Consider the following 19,743-nt stretch of genomic DNA (forward strand, 5'->3'; position numbering starts at 1 on the left):
ATGTCAGGAAGTATTTTTTCATGGAGAGAGTAGTGGATGCTTGGAATGCCCTCCCGCGGGAGGTGGTGGAAATGAAAACGGTAACGGAATTCAAACATGCGTGGGATAAGCATAAAGGAATCCTGTGCCGAAGGAATGGATCCTCAGGAGCTTAGTCAAGATCGGGAGGCGGGGCTGGTGGTTGGGAGGCGGGGATAGTGCTGGGCAGACTTATACGGTCTGTGCCAGAGCCGGTGGTGGGCAGCGGGACTGGTGGTTGGGAGGCAGGGATAGTGGTGGACAGACTTGTATGGTCTGTGCCAGAGCCAGTGGTTGGGAGGCAGGGCTGGTGGTTGGGAGGTGAGGATAGTGCAGACTTATACGGTCTGTGCCAGAGCCGGTGGTTGGGAGGAGGGGCTGGTGGTTGGGAGGCGGGGATAGTGCTGGGCAGACTTATACGGTCTGTGCCCTGAAGAGCACAGGTACAAATCAAAGTAGGGTATACACAAAAAGCAGCAAATATGAGTTATCTTGCTGGGCAGACTGGATGGACCGTGCAGGTCTTTTTCTGCCGTCATCTACTATGTTACTATGTTACTATGATACCTTTTTTATTGGACATAACTTAATACATTTCTTGATTAGCTTTCAAAGGTTGCCCTTCTTCGTCAGATCGGAAATAAGCAAATGTGCTAGCTGACAGTGTATATAAGTGAAAACATTCAAGCATTACTATGACAGTCTGACAGGGTGGGAGGATGGGGGTGGGTAGGAGGTATGCATGGGGACATCAAAGCATATTATTGATATTCTAACAGGATGGGTGTGCATAGGTGAGGGATGGGGTGATCAACAGAGACATATAGCTTTATGGTTTATAATGGGCTAGGAACAGCATTTTTTATAACCCGTGGAGGGGCATAATCGAACGCGAACGCCCATCTCCATGGGCGTCTATCTCCGAGAACAGGTACGTGAAGGGGCGGGACAGACCGTATTTTCAAAAAAATGGGCGTCCATCTTTTTTTTCAATAATACGGTTTGTGCCGGGCAAATGCATCGGATTTGTGCAGATTTGAGCTGGGCTGTTTCGTTTTTCAGCGATAATGGAAACCAAAGGCGCCCAGCTGGCCCATGCCAAGGGTCTATGCCACCCCCCTGCAGACGAACTGTTGGCGCCCCCCCCCCCCCCGCAGAAGAACAGTTGGCGCCCCCGCAGAAGAACAGTTGGCGCGCGCGCGCCCCTCTCCCCCCCGTGAAGATGATCGCTGCGCGCCCTGGGGGCCTTTAAATCTTTTACTTGCAGTCGCAGCAGCATCTGTGAAAGCGGAGCGCTGCCGACGTCTCCCTTCCCTTCGCGCTCTTGGTTCCCTCAGTGTCCGCCTTCTTCTGACGTCAAAAGAAGGCGGGACACTGAGGGAACCAACGAGTGCAAGGGAAGGGAGACGTCGGCAGCGCTCCGTTTTCACAGACGCTGCTGCGACTGCAAGTAAAAGATTTAAAGGCCTCGGCGGTGCGGGGCGAGGGTAAGCACTGCGGCGGCGCCCTCCAGAGGTGGGCGCCCTCCTGCGGTGCTTACCCCGCTTACCGCATCGGCACGGCCCTGGCGCCCAGCTCAAAAACGAACAAATCCAAGACATTGGGTCATGGGAGAGGCCAGAATTCGTAGTGCACTGGTCCCCCTCACATGCCAGGAAACCAACCGTGCACCCTAGGGGGCACTTGTAACAATTAAAAAAAAAAGTAAAATACCTTCCAAGTCCATAGCTCCCTTCCCTTGGGTGCTGAGCCCCCCAAATCCCCCCAAAACCCACTGCCCACAACTCTACACCATTACCATAGCACTTATGGCTGAAGGGGGGCACCTAGATGTGGGTACAGTTGGTTTTGGGGGCGGTTTGTAGGACTCCCATTTACCACCACAAGTGTAACAGGTGGGGGGGATGGGCCTGGGTCCACCTGGCTGACGTCCACTGCACCCACTAACAACTGCTCCGTTTCCGCGACAGATTGCAGTTGAAGACGCCCAAAATTGGCTTTCGGTTATACCGATTTGGGCGCCCACGGGAGAAATACGCCCATCTCCCGATTTGGGTCGAAATATGGGCGTCTTTCTCTTTCGAAAATAAGAATGATAATAATGTATTTTTAACATACCTATGCATGGTGGTATAATTATTTTAACATTTCATTTGATAGCGATTTATTTATAATCTTTAAAATCTCACTGTACCGCGGGAACTGCTAATTAGACCACAGGAGCATTTTAAGTAACACTATCGTGTACTATAGCAACATTCTGAGTAGCACGATTATTTCTCCTTTCAACATTGCAGCCTCAAAGATTAAAGATGCTTCATGCTCTAACTTCAGTTCTCCTAACAATAAGTCCTTACCGGCATCATCTTGAGAGACGTGTAATTCAAACATACCAATACATTGTTGTATTGCAATTATTTTAGTGCTTTTTTCACATAGTTTTTAAATACGTGTATTGGTTTTCCTTTTAAATCATTGCAGATGTATGTTTTTGGCGCCAACATCTTTTATTCTATTCACATTACATCTTATTTTATGTTGTTATTATTATTATTTTCAGTTTCAGGGTTTTTTTTTTATCTCTTGAAGGAATAAGTTCCATTGCTGCACACTCTATCCATGGTGAGTTGGACCAATCAAATGATACTCATTAAACCATACAATTCCTTCCTTTTTAAATCAGATCTCAGATGTTCTACTCACACAGTCTGTAAGACACAAATAATTAATTCATACTTATGATTAACTGATGTATGTTCATATGGCATGCTATATATTACACACGTTTACTTCATCATTTTACACATTTTTCAAGATATTTACAGTTGTAACTCAATATGCCTTTTTTATAAGCTGATGTATATTCACATGGTATGCCTATTGCAGTTTACATGTATGTTCATTTTACTTATGTATATTTTACCAATATTAATATTTACTTTGGGTATCATTAATGCTTTTATTTAATATTTACTTTTTATGTTATATTCATATTGCTATTTATGTTTGATGCAGACCCCTGATGTAGGCACTGTGCGCCGAAACACAGCCCATGTCGGGTCATCATTAGAAGATTGTTCTAATGATGACCCGACACGGGCCGTGTTTCGACGCACAGTGCCTACATCAAATGTTTCTCAAGTTCAACCATTAAAGGAATTGTGTCCCGATTTTGAAGGCTCTTGGTACTTTTTTTTTTTTTTTGAAAATCAAATCTTAGACATTATCCTTTTCAAATTAATTATAGTGGCTTTAATTATTTGGGGGTATGGTTTGCCCCAACTTTAGAGGCTACTATCCAAAACAAAAGAAAATATTTATTGGACATTGTTTGGACAACAACAGACAGATTGTCTCCATTCTACCTAGCATTGACGTGGACTCTGGAGGCCGGTTACATGGTGGTTGCTCCAAAAGTCATACAAGTGATGCCGATGCTCCATTTTTATTTTCCTCTAGTATTACATAAAAATCTTGAGAAGGTACTGATAAAATTCCTTTGGCAGAATAAACCCCCATGTATCTCACTATGGGGTCCTTTTACTAAGGTTAAAAGTGGCCTGCGCTGGTATAGATGTGTGTATTGGACATGCACAGGTCCATTTCTCAGTGCACCTGCAAAAAAGGCCTTTTTTGGCCGAAAATGGACGTATGACCTGAGACCTGAGATCTTACCGCCACCCATTGACTTAGCGGTAAGGTCTCATACGTAAACCGGGCGGTAATCATCAGTGCACATACAATGCTGATTACCGTCCAGTTAGCACAGTGTGCCGGAAAATAAAATATATTTTCCGGCGCACATAGTGGATGCGCGTAAAAATGAAATTACCACCAGGGCCACGCAGTAGCCAAGAGGTAGTTCCAAATTGCTGCATATTGGACACGCATAGGTGGTTATACGGCTTAGTAAAAGGGCCCCTATAGAATTTAAAGCTTCCATATTCATGATGAGTATAAATTTCCCAGACTTTCATCTCTATCTCATTTTTTTTCTTTTCAGGCAAGTTAGTTGGTGACTCAGTCCATACTCTTAAGGTTTATTCCCTGTTATCCATTAGAGTGCTGAATGATAATGTCTCTCCCCTTTTATAAAGTATTAATAATGTTAGCACCTTCAGAATAACAGGATAATGTGACTATGATAATCTCACTGCAGTCATTTCAAGAACTTATGGAAAATATAGATAAAGAGAGCCAATATTCTTTGCATCTCCCACTATAGAACAACAAGCATATTAAGATTAATATCAAAATGCTATGCTGGTGAGTATGGCAAAACTGTAGCATATGTAATCCAATAAAAAGGTACAATCATTTCAAGAGTTGCAAAGGAATTTGGTCTGCCAGCAGGAATACATTATAAATGGATCCAATTAGTACATGCGTTGCAATGCTCGGCTTCAAAGGAGATTATTAGAAAACAGTGGCTTTTGACAACATTCTACAGGAGCCACTATTTTCTTCTCGGTGGGGTATTATAAATTAAACCTGACATCTTCTCCCACGGAGCTCCCCACCCTGACTCTATACTTGGACCCCTGAGGCAGGCGTTGTGTACGCCGAAACACGGCCCGTGTCGGGTCATTTACTAATAAAGGACTTCTGTTATCCCAGTCTTGAAGGCCCAGTTGTGCTTTTTTCTGTTTGCTATTTTCTGTATACTGTTTGACCCTCTCTGGTTGCCCAATGGTATGGAGTACCTGCACCATTGTTTTTCATCAACTGGAGTCACTTACTTATAAGATTGTGATCCTAAAGTACTTTGACCTTGTGCATCCTCTACCTTGTATCATGTGAAGTTATTTAATTTTCTTAATACAATTGCATTGAACATATTTCTGAGTAACTGGAAATCTACTGGTGGAACCTTGTTTGTTTGTATCAGAAATTTGAGGGAACCGTAAGATTAAAAAGTATGCTGTGATTTTGAATCAGAGAGTTATGTGAAAAGTGTTAGATGATTATATTTCTAATGTAAAAGAAGTGGCACAAAATGGCAGATAGATGGGATTTTATTTGCAAATATATTCAAATCACTATTTTTGAAACCCATTTTAAGATGACTGTCTATGCAGTTCAGCAGCATTCCCAACACTTGGATGATTTTCTGCCAAAAGCAAAAACATTTAGGTTCAAAAGTTAGTTGTTTTGGTCTAGACCTGTTTCAATCACAACTAAGTCACAAAACGTTGCCTTAAATGACCAAATGACCAATGGAGGGATAAAGGCATGACTCCCCCTTCCACCCCCACCCCCAAAAGGAACAGTACATATGACAATTTCAGATGTTATGGCCAGGTCTATCAGAGCAGCAAGCTGGTCCCTGGAGTAGCCTAGTGGTCGGTGAAGGGAACTGTAGAGAAAGAGACCCAGGCCCATATCCCCACTCTAACTGTTACATTTGTGTTGGAGTATGTGAGCCTTCTAAAACTCACCAAAAATCTACTGTACCCCCATACAGGTGACACGATAAGGGCTATTGTAGTGGTGTACTGTTGAGTACAGGGTTGCTTTTTGGGGGGAGGGGTGGAGGGATTAACATACAATATAAGAGGGTAATGGTGAGATGTGTACCTGAGACCTTTTATGTGAACTTAACTGCACTGCCCCTTAAGGTGCCCCAATTCTCTTCTGGGTTTTCTATGTGGCCAGTCTCCAAAGAATGCTGGACCCCATTGGGCTCATTTTCAAAAGAGAATGACACCCATCTTTTAGTCGTCCAAATTGGTATAATCGAAACCCGATTTTGGGCGTCCCTAACTGCTTTCTGTCGCAGGGACGGCCAAAGTTCAAGGGGGTGTGTCGGAGGCATAGCGAAGGCAGGACTTGGGCGTGCCTAACACGCAGTGGACTTCACATAAAAGGTCCTAGGTACACATCTCCCCATTATCCCCTTATATTGTATGGTGAGCCCATCAAAACTCATGAAAAAACTACTGTACACAACTATACACCACTACAATGGTACTTATGGCTGCAGAGGTCACCTATATGTGGGTATAGTAGGTTTTGGGTGTTTGGGGGGGGGGGGGGGGCTGACACTTTTCTCCACAAGTGTAATAGAGTGGATTGTGAGCCTGGGTCACCTTCTCTATAAAGCACTGAACCTACCACTAGGCTATTCCAGGAATTTGCTTGCTGCACTAATAGGACTGGTCATAACATCTGAAGCTATCATAGAGGCTGGTATATACTGTTTCATTTACATTTTTTTGGAGTGAGAGGGGTATCAGTGAACACTGAAGAAGTAAGAAGGTGTCATTCCTTTATTTCAGTAGTGGTCACATGGTAATTTAGGGCACTTTTTTTGGCTTATTCATTAATAATTAAGGTCTAGACCAAAACGTCCAACTTATAGCCCTGCATATTTTTGTTTTGTACCATTATGGCACAAAAATGTCCAAATGTAAGGAATACCTAGATCCTGCCCTTAACAAACCCCTGACATGCCCCCTTGTGATTTGAATGCACTTCTGATGGACCTCATAAAAAAACATTGGTTTTGAAAATACCAATTTGGATGTTTTTGTGAGAAAAACTTCCAAATGCAGATTTATGCCACTTTTTGGACGTTTTTTGCTTTCGAAAATAAGTCCCTTAGTGATATAAACATGTAACGGACTGTCTTAGAATGGTTTTGATCCCATCTTACAAATAGAGAATTTTTAAGTAAATTGATAAAATACATCCTTAAATCGCTATTCTATAACATGTGGAGTCCCGCAGGGCTCCATCTGACCCCCACTCTATTTAATATCTTCTTGGCACCCCTCTTAACATTAATTCAATTCCTTGACATGACTCCAAACCTTCACCTGTCTCGATCCTACAAACTTATTAGAGATACAGTCCCTCAATACTAAATTCGAATCTATCACTACTTGGCCTTCACATAACAATCTGATTTCAAACCATACCAAATGTTAGGCTCTTATAATTTCAGGTCCGCTACAACTATTCCTGGTGCACCACTCCTCACCCATGGTATTATTATGCCCATAGTTCCCACACTAAAAATACTAGGCTTTATACTGGACGATACACTCATTCTTCAAACTTAAATCTCATTTGTAATTCAGAGATTCTGCTACAAACTGAAACAAACCTGATCTGTAAGATACCTTTTCCACCAACCCATCCTTGAAACACTGGCCCATGCCTTAGTCATCAGCAATTTAGATTATTGTAATGCCCTTTGCCAGCCAGGGCATTAAGGTCACAGATATCCAGCATTTTCAATTAATTCAAATTGTGGCTATTAAACTCATTAAGGAAGCCAGGAAGTGTGAACATGTGGTGCCACTTCTTTTAGAAGCCCAGAGGCTTCCACTCTCACACCGCCTTTCATATAAAATACTAGTCTTGGTCTTCAAGACCCTGTAATCTAACATTCCTCTCTTCCTATTGCGTGTATTAGCTCTCTTCTCTCCAAACTGAACCCTCCGATCAAGCCAGCAACATTACTTGTTGTACCCTCATTCAGACAAATAAAATATGATTATATCACACACAAAATCTTTGGCATTACCCTCTGAAATGCTCTTCCCAACTACATAAAGATTCAAGGGTCTTTGAGTTAACTTAAAGCCAATTAAAACACCTTCTTATTTGAAGATTGTTCTCTTAATCCAGTCAATGCCCTGTAGGACTCAGGTGGTTTGCAGGTGCAGTTGTGAAGCCTGGAACGTGGTTATCTAACCCTATCTACAGGGTGAGGCAAATAAAAGTAACCCCCAAGAGGTTTTTGCTGTTTTTTCAGCAACTGTTTGGAATATCAACACAAAAGTTTACAGATTTATTTGTTGTTACCATCGACATCTATGTGCCAAGTAGAATGAAATTGTCTTTAGGCATGGAGGAGTTACAGACTTTTTAGTGTGATTACTAAGCTATTTTCATGCATTCAAAGATTTTTGCACTGTGAAACTACCATTATTTGAAAAAACAAAAGGGGTACCAGCTTACTGTTAATGATGTCACTGTGATGTAGACTTTTGTAAACAATAATTTGAATTTGAATAATTTATATCTGATAATATGATAGATTACAGATAATTTCTTTAAAAGTATTTCAGATCAGAACGGCAATCATGGGCAAGGTGTTGGCAGATGATCTGGGACAGCCTGCCACAGAGATCAATCGACAAGACTATTAAGAACTTCCCAAAGCAATTGAAGGCCTGTATTAAACCTGGGGGTGGTCATTGAGCATTCACAGTGATTGCAAAATTCTGACACACTGTTAATTATATTGTTTGAATGATGTTATTTTACTGTGTTGTAGCTCAAATATTTTTACCACACAATTGAAGTTTTAAAATTATGGGGGAAAGGGTAAAGAGACTAGCTAATAAAGTTTGATTCTTTTTTTTTATTATTATTTATTTATGATTTTCCTTTTATATTATGCATATACATAAGTCAGAAATACAGAAAATATTATTCAATATTGACATTCAAACAGCTAAGAAAGAAAAAAAATATTCAGTTATTAGACCACAACAATTTCAGATCCAAGATCAAGGAAATATTGTTAAACAAAAGGAAAAATAAAAACAAAACCAAAGGTGGAAAGATTCTCCATGTATGCAGCCGATCATTAGCTTCCATTCAATACATGCTTCACTATTCTTTACTCATAACAAATTGTTGAAGTTTCTCAGGTTCAAAGAAAATATAAGTCTGGGAATTAATTATTACGACACATCTACAGGGATACTTAAGTAGGAAGGAGCCACCAATACTAAGTAATCGAGGTTTCAAAGCTAGGAACGCCTTCCTCCTTTTCTGAGTATCTCTGGATAAATTTGGAAAAATCTGAATTTTAGCTCTTAAGAATTCTTCATTAATATTGCGAAAGTACAACTTGAATACATTGTTACGGTCAAGTTCAAATGCGAAGGTCACCAACATGGTAGTTCTCTCGGTTGTTAATTCAAGTGAGTCCTGAAGAAATTCTGTTAAGTTCAATTGTGGGGTTTTCCCCCCCAGCAGAACGGATACCAGATATATATTGAATCTTTGTAATTGGAGGCAAATTATTCGCTGGAATATGTAAAAATCTCTTTCATATATTTTCTAAACATCTCCAAGGGTGCAACTAAAGGAGATTTAGGAAAATTTAATATCCTCAGATTGTTCCTTCGTAACTGATTCTCTAAATGTTCTATTTTCCTGAACTGAATAGACTTTTCCTTGGAAACCAAAGAAGAAAAAGTTTTCAAAGTTTGTACCTCATTTTCCAGAGTTTCCATTTTCGTGGCCTGAGCTTCAAACCTGGCCTTGAAATTATCTTGATTAGATTTAAGCTCTGTAAGTTGTACTTGCGTAGTTGTAGAAATATTCATCAAAGTAGCGTTCATGCGTTGAATGACATCCCATACCATCTCCAGGGTGACCACAGCAGGTCTAATTTGTTCCCCGAGGCCTCCCGCTGGCGTTTCCTGTGCTCACAAATTAGCAGACAGAGCAGGAAAAATCTGCCCTGACTGTCCTGCTGTTTCCGCTGGAGAAGAGGTTGCGACGGGGCCTCCTGCTACAGCACCAGGAACTAAACCCTCTTTGGAGCTCCCATGGTGCTGTTTCACCGACGTCACCATCCCACCAACGGGCCTCGGAGGTGCTATGTTAGGAGGGGGACTCAAAGAAACCTCCTCAAAGCTTGGCTCCGACGTTGGTAACGGAGCGATCGAGGCACCAGTGGGGAATCCCGGCGTGCGAACAACCACTGCATCCAGTGTTCCCTGTCGCATGGTAGAAGACTCCACCCGACTTGAGGAGGTGAGCATAGGGGGCTTCACCTTTCTTTTCCCCATAATGGGGACTGGAAAGGCCCAATGTTCCAGCGGAGCTCTTGGAATTCAGGAGGAGCTCCCACACACGTCCACCTCAGACGGCCATCTTGGATCCTCTCCCTAAACGCCGATTCTTTTTTTTTTTAAAGAAGTTCTGATTGCACTTACTAGCACTGATACCATATCTGGCCCTCTTGATTCTGTGCCTTTACCTGCCACACCTGCCTCTATGATGGCTGTTGTCCATGTTGAAGGGCAGGTGGAACTAGGTTCAGGATGCCCTGAAGCTTCATCTATTATCGGCTCTGTTTCTAATAGTGGTCAATTCAAATCTTTCATATTCCTTCCTTGGAGACTGCTTGTAAGTTTCTTGAGTTAGCCAGACCTACTACTGTAGTGCATGAATCCGTGCCCTCTGTAACGGTAAAGCAGTTTCATTCACTTCTATTGCCCTACCTTTATGATCTGTTCTCCTCATCTTTGACAAATGGAGTTGTTGCACAGTGGTGGAAACTTGCCTATGTCTGTCCAAGGATTAAGGATAATAAGAAAAGTTTGTTATAAGTGTCTGTCATCCTGCGGCCAGTTTGCCTTTTGGGTCTAAACTCAAGTCTATAGTGGCAGATCAGCTTCTGAATTTAATCAGGATAAAACTCTGCTGCTACTATTGATATATCTTATCTCTGCTTTTGATTTGGTGGACTCTCAGTTACTTATTGCTTGTCTACATAATATTGGAATTGCCGGCACAGTTCTTGCATGGTTTGAGTCCTATCTTTCTAATTGAAAATATAGAGTGGCTTGGGCTGATCAGATATCTACACCATTTTCAAATGATTGTAGGGTATCTAGGGCTCAATCCTGGCCTCTACACTTTTTAATATTTTTCTTTCCCCTCTAAGGGCTCCTTTTACTGATCTCCAGTGCGGTAAATGTGATGAAGTCCATTCAATTCCTATGGGCTTCGTTGCATTTGCTGAGCAGGAATCAGTACCACAACTTTCTAAAAGGAGCCTTAATTATATTAGCTCAAGCTGTGGGACTTATTGCATTTATATACCCAGATGATATCCAACTTTTTTGCACTGTGGATCCTGCTTTGATGAATACCATCCACGAAGTAAATGACAATTGGTTCCTATCTCTTCCTGGTTATACAACCACAAGTTTAAATTGAATCCTGAAAAAAATAGGGAAACAGTATTCTCCAGACAGTCAGTTGAACAACTCCCCTGTTCCTGCTTATCAATAGTTTTCAAGTCCAGTTTGTGTCATTGCTGAAGATTCTTAGTGTTATTCTTGATGATAGACTAAATTTTCAACAAAATATCTCATCTGTCATAAAATGCTGCTTCTTTAGACTGAGGCTGATTGGTTCATTTAAATCCTGATTTGATGATAAGGCCCTTTGTATTTTGCTTCACTCTTTGATTTTGGGTCACCTTGACTATTGTAATGCACTTTTAATGGGCCTTTCTCTGAACAAAATAAAGAGGTTGTAATTGGTTCAAATAATACTGTCAAAATTATTTTAGGGTTGAGCCAAAGGGAAACATGTCACTCCTCTTTTAAAGACAGAACAATATTCATTGACAGAATCTCCATGGCTAAGTATTGAATATTGGCTGCGACCTGCATAAGCTGTGGTGGGCATTGGGGGACAATTTAACCCTAGATAGTGCCCACACATCGCCTGGAACTGAACATCTGGGGCTAAATAGCCAGTGACAGTCAGCGTTTAAGAAACCGCTGACTACCACCAGTTGAATATCGGCATAATAATTTTTTGAAAAAACCTTTTAAGTATATGGTGGCGCAAGATAGTGGGGGTCAGGTAGTGGCATGGCTTGACCTGCAGAGTACATGATCACGGGACTGTTTTATGCTTTCTCCCTGTCTTATTGAATTTATGGCATTTTTTTCTGCTTTAATAATGCTTTATTTTATCGTGCACCATGAAGATTTGATACAAATTAAATCACTCAAAACTTGAATAGATGAGTCATTTTTTTCAAATAAGAGCAGCTACAGGTGGTTCGATATTGCATTTCGGATGGGGGCACTCAGCTGCTGATGATTACTATTTTGAACTAAACTCACTGATTTTCACGTTTTTTATTCTGCACTTGTAGGTGGAGGCTATTGAATAAGGACAAATGACTGTGGTATATGCCTTTATCTTTCAGCTGAATAGTAAGCTAGATCTTGTAAGTGTGATCCTTCCTTGCATAAACCAGTCAGGCATGTTTGAGAAAAATGATTTATCAGGGGCAACATACACTGGGCCCAACTCATCTTCCTTTAATGGATGTTGGTTAGATCAGTGTCACAAGCCAGTCCCTCCGGATCAGCTCTCCCACTAAATATTTGTAATTTTTTTTACTCTGTAGCCACCCTGATCTGCTTTAACATTGCTTTTGACTCAACCACTTGTAACCACTCGCCTCCACCTACCCTCCTCTCTTCCTTCCCGTTCACATTAATTGATTTGATTTGCTTACTTTATTTATTTTTTGTCTATTAGATTGTAAGCTCTTTGAGCAGGGACTGTCTTTCTTCTATGTTTGTGCAGCGTTGCGTACGCCTTGTAGCGCTATAGAAATGCTAAATAGTAGTAGTAGTAGTAATGGTCATGAACTCACCAATATCTTTCCTTTTCCATAAATGAGGCAGGATGCCGTTGCGTTATTTACAAACTTTAATAGATTCTTCATCAGAGGACTGTAATCAATAAGTGCACAACTAAGATACAGCCCCCTTGCATAACTTAAACTCAAGTGCAATTTCAAACAGGAATTAAAAGTCCCTATTTCAGTTTCTCTGACACTGTAGCGTAAAGATTATAGCCTGTGGGCTTTAATATGTCACTGCTTTTATCAGCTTCTTTATTGCTCATTACAGCACTTGGCTTCTCTATCTCTACACAGCACAGACCCTGGTCTCTCAGTCTTTAATCTAAGAGGAGTTTATTTTACCCTATGTCCATAGTAGACAACATTCCAAGCTAAGCTACTGCCCTCTGGCCTAACAAATACAGGGTTTATTTATCTTTTTATTTTTGTTACATTTGTACCCCACACTTATTCCCACTCATGGCAGGCTCAATGTGGCAGGCAATGGAGGGTTAAGTGACTTGCCCAGAGTCACAAGGAGCTGCCTGGGCCGGGAATCGAACTCAGTTCCTCAGTTCCCCAGGACCAAAGTCCACCACCCTAACCACTAGGCCACTCCTCCACTCCATAAACTATTTCTATTGCCTGTAAGACTACCTCTCTCTGCTTGACTGACTTTCCCCCCAAAATAGAATTCTTGCCCAGATATTTTAACTACTAAGTGGATGCCTCCCATTGGCTTCTATTCAGCATCTTTCACATATTCATCATGACAATTAGATTTCTTCATCATTAATTATAATGTGTCACAAATCTTTTCATCTTAGAGTGGGTGTGGAATTCCAGAACTTACAGGTATCTTTAACACTGGCTAGCTAATAATTAGACAATTCAGGAAGAAACATGGGAAAAGTTCCAATAGGGGTGGACCAAGATAACCTTTATATTTCAGTGGAGAGTACAGAGCAGATAGAGAAAGATTGAAGAGACAATTTGCAACTTTCCTGTGTGAAGAAAAGGTACTGTAAGCATTGTTCATAAACTACAAATGCTGTCCATAATACTTACTGATGTAATATGAGATATTTATTAGAAGAAATGGGAGAGGGTTCATAAAATGTACAGAAAGATAAATGAAAGGAGATGGAATAAAAGTTAGGGGGAACCCTGAGTAGGCATGATGGAAGCTCATGGAACTGTAGTCTTAGGCAGGTTCCAGCTCAGCAGGAGGAGGATGTTGAGCAAAGAGAAAAATATAGACAAATATTTCCAAAAAGGATCATTTTCATGCAACACTCTAAAATTGCAGAATGTTTACGTGCCAAACAGGATTATTATATCCAACTGACCAACTCTCTTGGCTCTAATCCTCGACTTCTCTTCACCACATTGAACTCTCTCCTCAAGGTGCCCCCTCCCCCAACTTCCCCTTCATTATCTCCTCAGACCCTTGCTGAATTCTTTCACAACAAGGTTCAAAAGATAAACCTTGCTTTCTCTACCTCACCAGCTCTCCCTCCACTAGTCCGTTCCCCTCTCTCTCCTTCCCCTCATTCCCTTTCCTCCTTTCCTGAAGTTACTATTGAGGAAACTACACTTCTCCTTTCTTCCTCAAAATGTACCACCTGTTCCTCTGATCCCATTCCCACCCACCTTCTTAATGCCATCTCTCCTACTCTTATTCCTTTTATCTGTCACATTCTCAACCTCTCACTTTCCACTGCGACTGTCCCTGCTGCCTTTAAACATGCTGTGGTCACACCTTCCCTACACCCCTTCCCGTGCACTCCGCTCCATGGATAAATCCTTCTTATCTGTTCCCTTCTCCACTACTGCCAACTCCAGACTTCGCGCCTTCTGTCTCGCTGCACCCTACGCCTGGAATAAACTTCCTGAGCCCCTACGTCTTGCCCCATCCTTGGCCACCTTTAAATCTAGACTGAAAGCCCACCTCTTTAACATTGCTTTTGACTCGTAACCACTTGTAACCACTCGCCTCCACCTACCCTCCTCTCTTCCTTCCCGTTCACATTAATTGATTTGATTTGCTTACTTTATTTATTTTTTGTTTATTAGATTGTAAGCTCTTTGAGCAGGGACTGTCTTTCTTCTATGTTTGTGCAGCGCTGCGTATGCCTTATAGCGCTATAGAAATGCTAAATAGTAGTAGTAGTAGTAGTAGTTTCTCTGAAAATACATCTGCTATACCAAGGAGGTCATTTTAGAAGCCTTGTCTACACTTCTAAACCTTCTGATGCATTATTCTTACTGTATTGAAGCTGTTTCTTCTGTTTTGTTTTATTTGCCAAAAACATCCATTTCATCATCAGAAGGATCGGATAAACCATATTCATTCAGTATTGTCTGTACTTTCAGACTTCTGAGGCAGGAAACTATCACGTGCCAAAATACAGCTGCTGTGTAGAGTCTTTTGGTACTACTCTAATGGAACATTAAATGCAGTGTCTTAATGTCTCCCTTATGTCTTTTGGCAGAGCCTACCTACCCTACTCTTTGGTTTGTACATGTTAGGTCGTAGGGATAGATTGTTCCCCACATTCTGTGGAGTTTGATTCATGCTTTCAGTCTTCCCTTAGATTTACAATAAGAGAGCAATTCTATAACAGGAGGAACCTAGACAGCACTTCTTAGGAGCCTGTTCTATAAGGAAAGAAGGCAACTCTTTACTTTTATAGAATACTCGTGTAACAGGTCAAATAAGTGTGTATGATTTAAACGTGACACTTGTACCAGCCATACAGCTGGGGCAAATGTTTAGTTTAATTTCACTTGATATACTGCCATATTGGGAACCCATCATAGTGGTTTACAATGCAATATTATAAAGCAAAATAAACAAGAAATAAAATATACAATGGGGTAAAATAAAAGGTAAGGAAAAATATGGGAAGGGGCATTTTCAAAAAAAAATGTCCAAGTCCCACAAAAAATGTCCTGCTCATAACATCCAAAAAATAATCCATCTGGCAGCCATAATCAAACAGGAAAAACATCTAGATTTCCTGTTCGATCATGGCTGTGAGATACACAGTTTTGTTCTGAAAATGTCCTAAATGAATAGCCATTTTCCAAAGCGAAACATCAAACTTTAGAAAGACAGAAAAGCAGGGACATGAATGTCTGCCTGGCACCATTTTCAAGAATATGGCCATAGAGTTATTTTTGTAGAATGGAGGAGTAGCCTAGTGGTAAGTACAGTGGGCTATAAGCCAAGGGACACAAATTCAACCCCCACTATAACTTTGTTTTTTTTAATGTGATCCCTCTAGAACCTGAAAAATACCTACTGTTCCTGAATATACATCACTTTAATAGCCTTCAGCCTTGCTGGTGTCTTATATATTTAGGTACAATAGGTATTTTTCTGTTTCTGGAAGACAGAATTATTAAAAAAAAATTGAATTTGGGCTTGAATCTGGGTCCCTTGATATACAGTCCACTGTACTAACCACTAGGATACTCCTCTGCCCTGCTTGCTCGTAACTTTGGTCAGAATGGCCATAATACCTACAGCTGACATACAGCCTGGTTTTCCTTTCCAGTGTCATTTTCAGGGAAGAGGGATGGGGACCTCATCCAATGGCGTATTAAGGAGGGGTCATGCCTTAATCCCTCAAGTGGTCAGCTACTCAATCAGAGCACCTTTTTCGAACCTGGACATGACTGAAACAGGTCCAGATAAAAACATCCTTTTTTTTAGACATACTTTATTCCCATTTGAAAATCCCTATTGGACATCCTACTTTTAGGCCCTCCCTTGCCCCACCCACAACATGCCTCCCTTGCTATTTGGATGAACTGCAGTGTGAAACATCCAATTTCTGACTTTCCAAAATCAGGATTTGGATGATTTTAGCAGATGAACTTTTTAAAAGGCATTTTAAGACATCCATCCGCTCTGAAAATGAGCACCAAGATATAAAATATGAAAAACAAGTCGTTAAGCCCATTAAAACAGGCAAGGTTTTCTATTTCTGACATATAATGTAAAATTTGATGAACATAATGTGTAGTTCTTGAAAGGGTGCGGGGAACAGTTGGGGGTACAGAGAGAGAGTGAAAGTGTGTATATGTGTGTGTGTGTGTGTGTGTGTGTGAGAGAGAGAGAGCTGCTAGGAGTCCCTGTGACAGTGGAGGGTCATTTGCTCCTTATTGCCAGTTGTTTGAGGCAGCAAAGCAGGGCTCATTTTTGAGTAGCCTGCCCCCCTCCCCCATACATCTTCCTGTAACCTATATGGGTATGGTGCGGTATTGTTGGACTTCAATGAGTTCACTGTATGTATGGTGTGTGTGAGTGATGTGCCTGGGATCCATTCCCGGCGTCGCTGTCCCCCTCTGTGTGTTTGTGTGTGTGTGTGAGAGAGAGAGTGTGTTTGTGTCTGTGTGAAAGAGAGAGAGTGTGTGAGTGAGTTCAGAGAGAGATAGAGACAAAGTGTGTGTGTGTGTGTGAAAGAGAGAGAGAGAGTGTGAGAGTGACTTCAGAGAGAGAGAGAGAGTGTCTGTGAGAGTGAGTTCAGAGAGAGAGAGAGAAGGAGAGAGAGAGAGACATCCCTATGCACAGTCACAGACACAAAACTGCCAAGTTAGTCATTCCAGGAGGGAGACTTTTTGGCCAGTCCTGGTTTTAAACTTACACCCCAAAGCAGTATAGTATTTACAGTCCATGATTTTATCCATTGAAATCAGTGCTGCAGGTCCCATCATGTATCAGAATGAGAATGACAAAAATACAGGACCGGCCAAAGAGGTCTTCCTCCTGGAATGGGTAACTTCGCAACGATTCAGAGTCTGTGCAGACTGTCTCTCATCTTGCCATCTGTCCTCTATTTATACACATAGGTTGTCCCCCTCCCTGTCAGTGCTTACAGTGTATCGCCTCTCCTCCTCACTAATAATTAATGGTGTCTCTCCCTCTCACTACTACTGCTGCTTCTCTATTTATACAGAGTGTCTCTTCTTCCCTGTGTGGTTAATCTCATCTATCCTTCCCTCCTCTGTTTATACACATCATCTGTGTCCCTCCCTGTCAATGCTTACAACCTCACCTCCTCTGATAATAAATGATGTCTCTCCTTGTTGCTACTGCTGCTCCTCTATTTATACACAGTGGCGTTCCTAGGGGGGCTGACACCTGGGGCGGATCGCCGATGAGCCCCCCCCCCGGGTGCAGCGCCCCCCCCCCCCGGATGAAGCGCGATCTGCCCCCCTTTTGCGTGCTGAGCAGTCTCTGCAACCGCCCGAGCAAGCCCCGTCCGCGAGCCGCCCCCAGCACCTCTGTATTCCCTGCTCCCATCGCTGCAGCTGTGCTCAATGAAAAGCAGGTGGAGGGCAGGAAAGGGCTGAAACCGGCCAATCCCCACAGCCCGGAAGCTACCACCAGCCTCCTCGCAGGGAGAGGTTCTGCTCACCGTCTGCCTGCTGCTGCACGGAGACGGGGGGCGAGAAGGAAGGAAGCACGAAAGGACAACCCCCCCCCCCCCCCCCGCGAAAGAACACCCCGGGTGCACGCCACTGCGGGGGGGTGCCACACGCGCCTGTCCGTTGCTCATTCCATGCTCCCTCTGCCCCGGAACAGGAAGTAACCTGTTCCGGGGCAGAGGAAGCATGGAACGAACGATGGACAGGCGCGCGCAGCACCCCCCCCCCCCCAGCGGCGTGCACCCGGGGCGGACCGCCCCCACCGCCCCCCCTTGGTACACCACTGTTTATACAGTGTCTCTTTTTCCCTGTGTGGTTACAGACTGTCTCTCATCTATCCTTCCCTCCTCTGTTTATACACATCGTCTGTGTCCCTCCTTGTCGATACTTACAGCTTCACCTCCTCTGATAATAAATGATGTCTCTCCCTCTTCCTCCCAGTACCAGGGCGACTCCCCCCGAGGTCGCCGCCGGCCCTCTCCATTGAATCACAGCGCCTCACCTCCGAAAGCGCAGCAGGCACCGGCAGCGGCAGATCGCCCCCGTTCATGGTTCCTTCCCTCCCTGTGTTCCGCCCTCGTGTGACGTAACTTTGGTGAGGGCAGGACACAGGGAGGGAAGGAAGGCTGAAGGGAGGCGCTGCCCGCTGCATTTTCGGAGGTGAAGCGCTGTAAGTTAAATGGAGAGGGCTTGGCCCGGGTGGAGGGGGGCCGGCGGCGACCTCAGGTGGGGAGTGGTAGCGACCTCAGCGGGGGTGGGGAGGCGATCTTGGCCGCTGGGGCGGTTGGTAACTGGCCTTCTGCCCCCCCTGCAATGTGTCATACACTCCATCTAGAGACCTGCAAGTTCACCCGGGCTCTGAGCAAACCGGGCACATCGGTCAGAGGCTAGAGCTTTCGGCGTCGATGTCGGGAGTGACCTGTGTTGTAACGCATGCACAGAACAGTTACGCTGTTCTGCGCATGCAAGGCACGTCGGTCACTCTTCATTTATGTAATAGGATATTGTGTTCCTCAGAATTCCATTGGCCACTTCACTTAGGCCATCTTTTACTAATGCGCGCTCACATTCTTGGCGCACGCTAAAATTGGGCACGTGCTAAACGTTAGAGATGCCAGTGCATTCCTATAGGCATCTCTAATGTTTAGTGTGCGCCCAATTTTAGTGAACACCAAAAACGTGAGCACGCCTTAGTGAAAGACGGCCTTAATCTGTCTGCCCAAAATCATTAACAAATAACAAAGGTGTCCTCAAAAAGGTAGGCCTTCAATTTTTTTCTAAATTGATAATATGACATTTCTGTCCTAAAATATGTTGGGAGGTGGTTCCAGCGCAGCGGACTCAAAAAGCTAAAAAAATGAACGTCAGATCGTTTCCAAACCAAAATGTCCATATAAAGGTACCACTAACAGATTTTGTTGGGCTGAGCGTAGATCTCTACATGAGGAGTATGGTGTTATGTACCCAGCTAATGAGACTGCCATTCCTGAATAGTAAATTTTATGTATGAATGTTAAAATCTTAAAATTAATTGTGTGAGAGACAGGCAGCCATTGTTCCTCCATCTGTAATGGCATAATTTAATCCCATTTTATGGCACCTTTAAGCAGTCTAATAGCCGTGTTTTGCAACAACTGAATACAATTAAGAGCTATCTGATGAATCCTTTTCAACAGTGCATTACAGAAATGTAAGGGCCCCTTTTACAAAGTGGCAGTAAGTCCAACGTTGATTTACTGTTCGCTGAAGAGGAACCACTGCCAGGCTACCGCAGAACCCCGGCGGTAGTTCCCACCCCCAGTGCACCATCATATCCGGCACTACCAAAATATATTTATTTTTGCAGGGCTGGTGTGCATCCGGCGGTAGTTGTGCAG

General features: G+C 42.9%; 1 protein-coding gene across 1 annotated transcript in view; it reads left to right on the forward strand.

Annotated features, from left to right (window-relative positions):
- Window positions 1-13,427: 13,427 nt before the first annotated feature.
- LOC115472915 (ovalbumin-related protein X-like) overlaps window positions 13,428-19,743 on the forward strand; it is a 134,444-nt gene continuing 128,128 nt past the window's right edge. Inside the window, exon 1 of the mRNA XM_030207435.1 lies at window positions 13,428-13,446. The gene's annotated coding sequence lies outside the window, so the exon portion shown is untranslated. The remainder of the gene's footprint in view (window positions 13,447-19,743) is intronic.

Source organism: Microcaecilia unicolor, chromosome 1, assembly GCF_901765095.1.
Source record: "Microcaecilia unicolor chromosome 1, aMicUni1.1, whole genome shotgun sequence".
Lineage (NCBI taxonomy): Eukaryota > Metazoa > Chordata > Amphibia > Gymnophiona > Siphonopidae > Microcaecilia > Microcaecilia unicolor.